Raw genomic sequence first — 11,333 nt, 5'->3', positions numbered from 1 at the left:
CAGCAGAAACAGTGGCAGGGTGCTCAAATAGAATGTGAGCAAGGGACCAAGAGCTTCAAGGCATCCGGTGATGGCTAGGGTGGTGGCTTTCATGTATTGACTTCTTCATAGCCCCTCATGGCCCTTCATGTTTCATGACTCCATCTAAATTTGGACTGGCATAAAGACAAAAGGGGAACGGGGTCTGCATGTAGTAATTGACTTCTGTTTTGGCGTGCTCTCCAGGCTGCATGATTGGCTGCTCTCTGGTATCACAGCATCAGTCTCTAGAGAGAAATTGCCTGGTAAGTCTCTCTGGAGAGTGTTGAGTCTTTTTAGTAGAGACTTAGCAGACAGTCATTGCCACAGACGAAGCAATGTCATCTTCCATCAGGAGGAAGACAGGTTTGTTTCGCAACATTGTTTCCTGAATGGGTAAAGTAGCCACTTCCGGACTCGGAGAACCAGAGACAATTAGGAAATTAAAAACTCTTCACGCGTTTAAGACAGGTCATGATTGCCAGCGGTTACGCGATGGATAAACAGAGCCTAACCTGTATGCGGTAAATCAATGATACTGTAGGGGGAATATGTGTAGTCAAGGGTCATCTTCAGATTTTCATGCTGTCAGATTCACAGAAAGTACCACTATTGATCCCCAGAAGGGGCTACTCACAAGGGGAGGATACAGACGGTGATAGGTAATGGGTCATAGACACCATGGCTGGTACCCAGCTATGTGTGGGGAATGTAGCGTCCGTTCCACAAGAACTCTGTAGTGGCCATTGTCAGCTTGGTTGTTGACAAGGATCGAGTCTGTGACTTAACGATTGCCATCTCCATCTCAGTTCCTCACTCCTTCCTTGTACACTGAGGAGACTAATAACACTTATACCTGCACAGCTTTTCGGAAAGGTGATCTACGTTTGTCTTAAAAGGGTAAACTGAGGCTCGGAGATGAAGCTTAACTAGAAGTACACAAAGCAGCAATGAAAACTGATGCTAGCCCGTCTGTGTGACCCTGAGGTCAGCGCTCTGGTCTGAGTGTCACCAGAGGATCCCAAAGGACTGTGTCCCCTTTCCTCTGCCCCCCCTCCCCTGACAGAGTCAGGGACACCTGTTGCTCATTTACTCTCACAGAAGCACAGAACTCTGCTCGTTTGGGTCATGAGTCCATTAGGGGTTGATGATCTTATCTCATTCACGTCTGCCCCCTGAGAAAGAAGAACAGGAAAAGCTTACTGAGAGCTTCAGGTGGTATGGGTGGATGCGAGGCCGTGGGCCAGGAAGAGAAGACAAGACAGCTTCCAGAAGACTTGTGTTACCAGTGGAGTGGAAGGCACACTGGGTTTAGGAGCCTTGCCCGTGGGGCCTGTATGCAACCCCTTGCCTCTCACTCTGGTAACTTTGGAAACAGTTCTCTGCCATCCATCTCCTATGTGGCAGAGTGTTAGCTGGTGACTCATGTCCACACAGGGTGGGGCAGCACAGCTCTCAGGTGCCCGTGCAGGACTGCCTAGAAGGCAGGAAGCCAAGCTCTCTTCCTCGTCCACAGGGACTGAATTTAGCTTGTGTGGAAAACGAGAACCAGGCTGCAGATTAAAAAAAAAAATACACCTCAAAATTCAAAGCTGCAGCCTGGAGTAAAAGAGCCTTTTTGGAAATCGATCCAGCGATCAGATCCGCCCGTAAAAACCACATCCCGGAGAGACCTGTGGCCACCTACTGGCTCTTCTGCTTCTGAGCCAGGTCTTAAGTTTATTTTTGGTCTGAAAAAACCCATTTATTATATTCAAGCTGGTGATGACTGCTCATCCATTTGGAATCATTGCAGTCATTTCTTTCATCGTTCTGTTTGTCTCCATTTTCTGGATGTCTGCCCCTCCCTTCCCCCCTTTCCCGGCCTACTCTTGTATTGTTTGAGAATTTTTTTCCCCTCCTCATATTTTATTTTTCTTCCCTGGTAGTTGGGAAATTATACACCCTCATCTCGACTCGGTATTACCGGTTCTGGGAATGTCTTAGTCATTCATTTTTTTCCAAGGCCTTGCATTTCCTGCCCCCGACCCCCATCTTCTTTAGGACCTGAACTTCATGCCCGTTCCTGAGTGACCTTTGAGCTTTGCCCCTCCTGCTGACCCCTAGTCAGCACCGCTCCCAGCAAGCAGGCTCACTGTGCACTGACTTCTGCCCGTGTAAGCATGAAGGAGGTTGTGTTTTATTATATGGAAAGAAGACAACCGGGATTCTAGCACTGTGGCAAGACACTGAGGGAGGATGGGCCATCTCAAAGCTGCCATTGTGTGAGGTGACATCTTCAGACCTAAGATTTAACAACCATGGCCAGAGCCTTTCCCCATTGCCCTAGACAGCCACAGCCAGGTCACCCATTGCTCCTGGCCTACCTCTGTTACAACTACCACTGTCTGTTGAAACAACAGGATTATTTCAACCTCACTACCATGCCTGAACAGAATGGGACCAGCTTTTTGTCATCCACACCCTACCTGAGCTTAAAGCATGCAGCAAGTTGGGTGACATCAAAGGACAATGATGGCAGGTACCTGCTGGTGAGAATTCCAGTTTCTCTTGGGGAGGGACTCATCCTACCTGGATACTTTGGATGTCCTTCAGCGTGCCACCTTGTGCTCCTAGCTAGGCACCGATTGCTCCAGGCCCAATTCAAAGACCAAGAAGACTCATCTCTACCCACCTCCAGCCCCCATGCCCTCACCCCATTTCCTTCCCCACTGTGGACCTAGAGTCAGTCTGGAAAGACTTCTCACCTTCCCAGCTGAGCTGTTGCCTCTCCAGCCTGTGCACACGAGAGAAAGAGACTCATGCTACTTCCCCATTCCCTCTGACCATGGAGCCTGCAGCCCAGGTTAACAGACTCTGTCCATAAGTGCCATCTATACTGCCTGTGCCAAGCTCTGGCTTGCCGTACCAGGCACTGCATTGACCCCAGTGTCTCTGTAGGCACATGCATGCCCCCATGACTGCTCTGTGGGTCTTCCTTCTACTTCATTTTCTACTCCAACGCTTAAGGCCATGGGCTAGGGAGGTAGACCAGTTGGTAGATTACTTACCAAGCATGCACAAAGGCCTGGGACTGTAAAGACTGAGCACGAGGGACACACCTGTAATCCCAGCACGCAGAGGCAGAGTCCTGAGAACCAGAAGTTCAAGGACATCGTCAGCTACAGTGGGGATTCAAACCCACTTGGTGTACATTAGATCCTGCGTGAAAGCCAAGCAAACAACATGAAGCAAAAGCAAAACAAAAAACAACAAAAACAAAAATAGCCACAAAGCTTGACATTGTTGTAGGTTCCAATATAGTCCGTTGTGGGAAGCTCCAAGGAAGACCAAGTATAACATTTCTCCTCTATTCCAAGATATCTTACCACCTCCTCCATTGTCTTCTCGGAAACCGGGCTGTGTCCTCCTGCGGACAGGGTTTTCCATTCAGAATTAGGAACAAGTTAGAAACCTGGTGTCACAGAATGACAGTATTTCTGCAATGTTGTCATCACCAATGTAATAAAAATGGCACAGCTTGTGAGATGCAGAGGAGAACCTTGGTTAAGGGTCCCGCCCTGCACATAGCACCGACCTCATGTGCACCTGTCATGGTGGGGAGGGACCCTGGAAACCGAATGAGTCAACTCCACCGTCCTCGCCATAGAGGGGCAAGTTACCGTCTAGACTGTAATTACCGTCAGCTATAATTACCGTTGTTTAAAGGCATCAAAACACCCAAAATTTAGTAAGAAGCAAAACGGCTCACATGTTCTTCAGGCCCCATTTTTAGAAGAGTCTCTACCAAGTCCCCACCCCTGCTTCTGTTTGGTAGGGCATTTATTTCAGCGTCTTTCGGGGAAGGGGCAAACGGAGCTGCTAGAGTCCCTAAGGGGCTATGTGTGTCTGGTAGAACCACAGACAGTGATTGTTTAGTAAGTTTTGTTTTATTTTTTTTTTCCTTTTCTGTTTCATTAAGCTGCCTTTTAAGCTTACTCTGCGGTCAGTGGCAATGTAGGACTCTATCCCCGGGAGCACAGAGCCTCCGTCAGCATCCCGCTGTCCTTGGGTGATTACCCACAAAGCCCACAGGACTCCCTTCCTTTACATTTTGAGAAGCGCAGCACATGACTCACGCGTCAGTCTGCTTTAGCTAAAGCACACACCACACACTGTATTTGGAAAACAACTCCATGGCTGTGACAGTGTAAAAATCTCCGCGCCGTTTAAAAACAGCAACTTGGTTTCCAAAATGGCATCCTCAGGCGCCTTCACTCAGACTTACCAAAATACAGTTCCCCCTCCTCCCCACTCTGTCCTTTTGCTTTTCGGAGTTGTAGTCATCTGTGACCCAGCAGTAACCCAAAAGAGTTAAATGGAAAATTCCAGAAATAAGCAACCCACGCGTTCTAAATGATACCATTCAAAGTAATGTGATAGGCTCCCGTCCTTGGTCATTATGTCTCTCTCTGGTGACAAACCCACCATCTCCATACCACAATGCTTGCATTCATGTTACCCTTACCTCACCTAGGGATGGTCCCAAGGAGCTAGAATTGGGGGCGTGAGTCAGATATGTTCCAGAGAGAAACCAGAGCATGCTTCGTGCAAGTGAGGAGCGGGGAAGGCCGGAAGCTCCCTGACCTCAGTTATATGGCATGGCTGATGCACTAAGTCACTCTGAATGACAAGTGACGTAGGCAAAGCCTTTAGCATATCATCCGGCCCACTGTGAGAATTCAGCGTGGGGCGATGTGATTAACAATAACGAAGAGACTCTAGTTATTGACGAGATTCGAGGCAGGGAGATTTCCACTTCCTGACATTTGCCCCTAACACTCTCTTAACATTTATTTCCACTCTTTCGTTTTGATCTTGGCCTCCATTGGTCGGGAAGGGGTAAAAGTGTTCCTGTCCACGTTGATATCAGCATCCACTGAGATGTAAGGGATGAGCGTTTTCATGGCTCTCACTCTTCTTGTCCCCCCAACCCCCGGCTAAACGTGAGCATCCTGTTGTTTGCTTTCGAACATCGAGGATGAGTGTTCCGACAGCACACCGTTACCTAACAAGCTTTTACAAAAGGGGAAAAAAAAATCGCTTTCCCTCTACTATTACAAAAGAGAAGCAAGATGGTGACTACAACCCTCTGGTGGTCTTAGTCACCTTCAGCAGAGCTAAGGAAATCAAGTGCCGAAACCCAGTGTCTGGTTTTATCATACATCAAGGGAAGGCTGGCTCGACACAGGAAGATATAGGAAAGGCAGGGAGACATAGGTGGCTCTCAGTCATCCGTCCCCCAATCCAGTGGCCCAGACTGGAGAGCAAAACTTCCAGCCTGAGCAAGACATTAAGACTTGAACCTTAGTACTCACCCTACCACATACAACCTAGAGCTAAACAAAGCCCTCTGACCCCTGTCCCAGGACTGTACCCCAGGAACTGATCTCCTCCTGTCCAGACAAAGCACCTGACTAGAGCCACACCCCCTTCTCCAGGCTCTGCTGCAGGGTCCAGAGCCGGATTCTACCTGCTGGAGAGCTGGGAAGGGAAGCCAATAAGGTGCATAGTCAAAAGTTCAGTACCACACCCACCACAGTGAGGCCCTGCACCCAGTAGAAGCTGTAACACAAGGCCTCATAGCATGGCCCATGGGCAGAGCCTCTAGGCCAATGAGATCAGTGACGGAGACTCAAGAATGAAAGGTTTGGTCCATTTTCAGGTTTAAAATGGGCCAAGGACGCACTGACAATCCTCCCATACCTATAGGCCCTACAACTGTGAGACTCCAGTACCACCCAGCTTAGTTATTGTCAGCCCCAGTGTCCAAGGGACACCTTTACCTGCATTATCTGAGACTCTAACAGCATAGCCTGGGGAAAGACTCTTCACTGGGGTAGGAGAGGCGGTGAATACAAGCCAATAACCTAAAGCATGGAGCAGATTCTAAGCTCCATCTCTAGGCTTGCCTAGGAGTGGCCCCTCTGGTTCTTCTCCAATGCCAGAGCAAGACGCATAGCCCCAGAGCCTTGCACTTTGTTCCCAGCAGCAGCATCTTTCAGCTGGGTGCAGTGGTTTAGAGCCACAAGTTCACCTCACGTTCACAGCATTGCAGACCATGGTCCTTCCCGGTGCTGTGTTGGTTTCAACAGCCTGTGGGTCTGAGGTATGGGACAGCATGGTGAAAACGGTAAGAAACAGATGCCTGTGTTTTGTCCATCCATGGTAATCCTACCTACGGACAGCCAGAATCCTGAAGAGCTTGACCGCAGGCTAACAGCTGTAGACCAGGTACTCCAGCCTTGGGAGATATAGGTAGACAGGTCTTTCTAGGTGACCTCCCATTTCTTTCTTTTAGAAATATATTTCATTACATTGATTGATTGATTGGTTGGCTGGTTAATTGATTGATTGTGTGTGTGAGAGAGAGAGAGAGAAAGAAAAAGGGAGGGAGGGAGGGGCGGGGGAGAGAATAGACCAATCTGATCAGCCCTGGTTACTCTAGGTTGTGTCAGTTTGATAATAAAATCCTAATCAGTATGGATAGATCCATTCTCAACAGCCTCTAAAATAATGTATGTGCCGAACATAAATTTAGTGGTGGAATTTGTGGTGGTTTGATTAAGAAGGGCCCACATAGACTTATCAATTTGAATGTACTATATAAAAGGATTAGAAGGATTAGGGGGTGTGGCCTTATTGAAGAAAGTGTGTCGCTGGTGGGTGGGCTTCAAAGTTTCAAAAGTCCATGGCAGGCCCAGGCTCTCTCTGTCTTTCTGCCCACAGATCAGGATGTAGAGCTCTCAGTGCCTGTCTGTGTGCTCCATGCTTCCTACCATGATGACAACAGACTAAACATCTGAAAATGTAAGCAGCACCCCAATTAACTGCTTTATTTCATAAGAGTTTCCTCATCCATCTTCATGGCAATAGAACACTAAGTAAGACAAAATGGAAGGAAACATCACCAGAGAGAAAGACGTGTACTTGATCAAACCTATCCTGGAGGAGACTTTCTGAGCTCTTCTTCCCTTGCTCAGGATGAACAGAACCAGGTCGTTAGAATAAACAGGCACATGTACATGCTGCCGGACAGTTGTGTAAAGTCACCAGGAGGGAGGGAGAGAGAGAGAGAGGAAGGGAGGGGGAGAGAGAATGTGTGTGTGTAAATATTCTTTATATATATAATACATTATATATATAATATGTAATATATTATATATATAATATGTAATATATATATATATGCCTTAGCTTCTTATTGTCTGATATTAGGCAAACATCATTTTATTTCCTGGTGATTAAAGAACAAGTGTGCTTTCACTGACATGTGGTGAATCTGCCTCTTGTGTGTTTAATAAGAATCCTTCTAACTACCCAAGCATTCTGACAACAGACAGGCTGCCCCTGCATAGGCTCAGGTCCCCTACCTCTCTGCTGGCACCTGTAGATCCAATCCTTTCCTAGCGAAGTCCTTAACGTGGGATGGTAAGATCAGCCAGCCCAATGAGCTGCCCTTGCATCCAGCTTCCGAGGAGAAGCAAACGCCACACTCATCTCTCGCCATCTTTAAACACCTAAGGAAAACTCCAGAGCTGTCTCTCCCCATCTTTAAACACCCAATGTAAAGAGATCTTCTGCATAAAATAAGATGTCAACTTGGGAACCAACATTTTGACATTAGAAAATAATGAAGTATTAACAGGTGTTTGAACCCGTGCCATGGTTTGGGTAAGTGTCTCCCAGGAGCTGCTGTGCCAAAGGCTTGGTCCTGGGCCCAGATACTGTGAGGAGGTGATGGAACCTTTGAAAGGTGGGCCTGGCGGGAGACATGCTGGTCCTGGGAAATACCCCTTGGATAGGATATTAGAAACCCTGTCTCTTCTCTTTCTTCTCTCAATTAGCTTTGAGGTAAATGTGCCTCTTCCCCAACATGGAGCCACCACAGGCCCAAAGGACATGGAACACTTGATCATGAATTAAAAATCTCCAAAAGTGTGAGGGAAAACCAAAGCTAAACCAAACAAACAAACAACCACAAAGCTTTCCTTCCTCTATGTTGGCTCGCTTTGGTAGTTTGTTGCAGAAAGCTGAACACCTGTGCCTTTCTATAACTGCAGTCCACCTCACATAAGAAGGCATTTTAGCTCCCCATGGCACGGACACCTCTTCACTCTACCTTCCTTTCTAGGAGGAGAAGTGCTCAGGGCAGAGGGAGAATTAGATCTTTCCTTATTGCCCCATGTCTGGGGACTAGTGCATCTCTCTGCCTGAAGGTTGGTGGCTTGTCAGACTGTCTGCCACCTCAGCCCCAGGCATGTGCCAAAGGAAGGGCCCACCTCCTTGAGAAAGGGATGCCCTACTGGGATTCCCTGACCTCTGGGTGCAGGTAGCTGTTCCTTGACACATGGAGGCTTTTACTAGCCTGTTGGACTGCTGGGCAAGGAGCACCCACAGAGCCATCATTCAAACATTGTTAGCATTCTGTCTAGGCTCCACCCCACGGTTATCTGGCAATAGCCAGGTGTTCCTGATACTATAAAAGGGGCTGCTTGCCCCTCCTCACTCTCTTGCTCTTTTGTTCTCTCTTGCTCTCTTTCCTTCCTGCCTCCCTCCCCATTCCCTTCCCCCTCTCTTTCCATGTGCTCACAGCCTCTACCCTCTTTCTTCTTCTCCTTCTTCTTCCTTCTTCTTCTTCTTCTTCTTCTTCTTCTTCTTCTTCTTCTTCTTCTTCTTCTTCTTCTTCTTCTTCTTCTTCTTCTTCTTCCTTCCCTCCTCCTTCTCCTCCTCCTTCTCCTCCTCCTCCTCCTCCTCCTCCTCCTCCTCCTCCTCCTCCTCCTCCTCCTCCTCCTCCTTCTTCTTCCTTCTTCTTCTTCTTCTTCTTCCTCCTCCTCCTCCTCCTCCTCCTCCTCCTCCTCCTCCTCCTTCTTCTTCTCTCTCTCTCTCTCTCTCTCTCTCTCTCTCTCCTCTCCCTTCCACTCTCTGCCCCTCTCTTTCACTCTCTCTGCCCCTCTCTCTTTCACTCTCTCTGCCCCTACTACCCTCTTAACTCCCCTCTCCATGCCCCAAATAAACTCTATTCTATACTATACCATCCTGTGGCTGGTCCCTCAAGGGGTAGGGATGTCTCAGCATGGGTCTGCAGAGGCACCTCCTTCCCCACACCTCACCACACCCCCCATAGAATACCCCCCCTTCATCTTTTATAAGCACATCAAACATCCCTCACTGTACTCAGACTTCGGCATTTATAGCCCATTTTTGGGTTCAGGTGTAAGATGTGCTTTCTGTTGCGAATTCCATTGTTTCGGCACGGTTGGTTAAAAAGTCAACTAAGAACCACTTTAATTGACTAACGTTTGTTGGGACCTCTTTGTCTCATCGGAGTCAGTTTCCATACCAGTAGAGAGAAAATTTCATTCATTCTTCCTTTCAGGACTCTCTCTCTTTCTCATACCAACAGGAAAGTAGCTTGTCTTGAGTTGACAGCTAATGGCCACCAGAGATTAGTCATATGATTTCCCTCCCTTGTCCTCCCAAAATCAAAGGCATGAGCAGCGGTGGTGCATGTGGGTTTAAGCCTCAGTCTACTCAGAAGCTTTCAGATCGAGGGCAGGAGAGTTTCCCCTCCGCTCAGCAGATGAATTTGCTTTTCCTCTGCTTTCTTGTTCTATTTGTGTCCTCAGTGGATTGGAGGATACACTCCTACCTGGGTGAGAGCAATCTTCTTTACCAAACTCACTGATTTAAGCACAAATCCCTTCTGGAAATCGACTCAGAGGCACAACCAGAAATAACATCTTACCAGCGATCTGGGCATCCCTTTGCCAAGTCAGGTTGACATATAAAATTAGCATCACGCCTGGTGTGGGTCCTGAAAGGGCCTCTTCAGAGGGTTTGCTGTAGAAGGGCCCCCTGGCTGACAGAGATGGCTCTGTCCAAGTGCACAAGCAGATCAAAAGCAAAATGATCAAACAGAGTCTTAACAAAGACTGCACTGCGCCTGAGCTGGCGAAGTGTGAATTGTGGAGGCTCTGTTTATGTTCCGACTCCTTGGGGAGCTAGGTACAAAGGCAGATTTTATTGCAGTAATGAAAACATCCATTGATTTACAAGGTTTTGGAAATGCACCTCCATAGATGAAAGAACGCAGGGGAAACAAGAATTAGCATGCAGCTCCTCCTGTCTCCTCCCTTCTCCTCCCCTCGTGAATGTGTAATTTGAATGGAAATATGGTTTGGAGGTAAGACAGAGAGCAGGGGCAAATGTCAGGTGCTGTGTGGCTCTGCCTTTGTGGAATTGCCCCACTAGACCTCCATATGGGCAGAGTGGAAGTCCTGCCAACTCTCTGTCCTCACCTGGGTCCTCAGCATCACGCTTCTCAAGCTCTTTAATAAAGGCAGAAGAGAGGGGAAGTCATAACGTTCGCCTCCTTCTCCCAGCCTAGCATCTGAACCTCATTCATGCGTTTGCGTGATTGTTTATATAACAAATCCCGATGAGAAACAGAGCTGACCTCAAAAACTAGATGCTGAGAGGACAGATGTGTGGCTTCTCAGGCTCTCTTGCAGCTAGAGTGTGGATGAGTGGCCTGGGGTAGCCACGTTGCTCTCCAGAAGGTGGGAGCTCTGAGAAGCAACCGTCTGCAGAGGTCTGATGGCCAGAGGCAGAGGCAGCAACTTCACCCTCCCAGGGTGGTCCTGGTACCCCTGTGTCCACAGTCCAGAGAGAGACACTGGGCAGAAAGTGTCCTCCTCCACAGGAGGGGCATGCAGAGGGCGTGTGATACCTCTTTCAGTTGCTCAGGCTACCCTTTCTAAGGATCAACTCAAAACCACAACCCTCTCCTCAAAGTAGATGGGACAGAGTTTATTTTGAGGCAAATATAAGTGACCATGGCCCAGGAACTGAGATTCAGGTTACTCCAAATACCATGTAGCAACCATGAAGTTTTTATGGAAACATAGTAAATCTTGCTACAAATCAACAACATACTTTTCAAATACCTTGGCTGGAAGAGCTGTTAGGCCGGTTAAAGCAAAGTGGGAAAACAGCTGCTAGAGGCTTCCAATGCTATCTGCTCACAGCTTTAGCCCCTTCAGTGTGAACTAGCAATCTATTAAGCTAATGCATCCTGGAAGGTTTTACCTGTGAGTCACAAGGATGCTAGGGTCAGACACCGAGGTGCGCATGGAATGGCCGAGGGGACTAAAGACAACTGAATAAATTGTAAAGATGTTTGAGATAAATTGTAAGGAGGCCACCTTCTCCACCCTCTCCACAGCCACCACAGAGCGAGAATCAGTTCATCAGCTTTGTGGAGTTCACTGAAA

This window comes from Rattus rattus, chromosome 4, assembly GCF_011064425.1.
Source record: "Rattus rattus isolate New Zealand chromosome 4, Rrattus_CSIRO_v1, whole genome shotgun sequence".
NCBI lineage: Eukaryota > Metazoa > Chordata > Mammalia > Rodentia > Muridae > Rattus > Rattus rattus.
The sequence above is the reverse complement of the archived record's forward strand: the minus strand, read 5'-3'. Positions refer to the sequence as shown.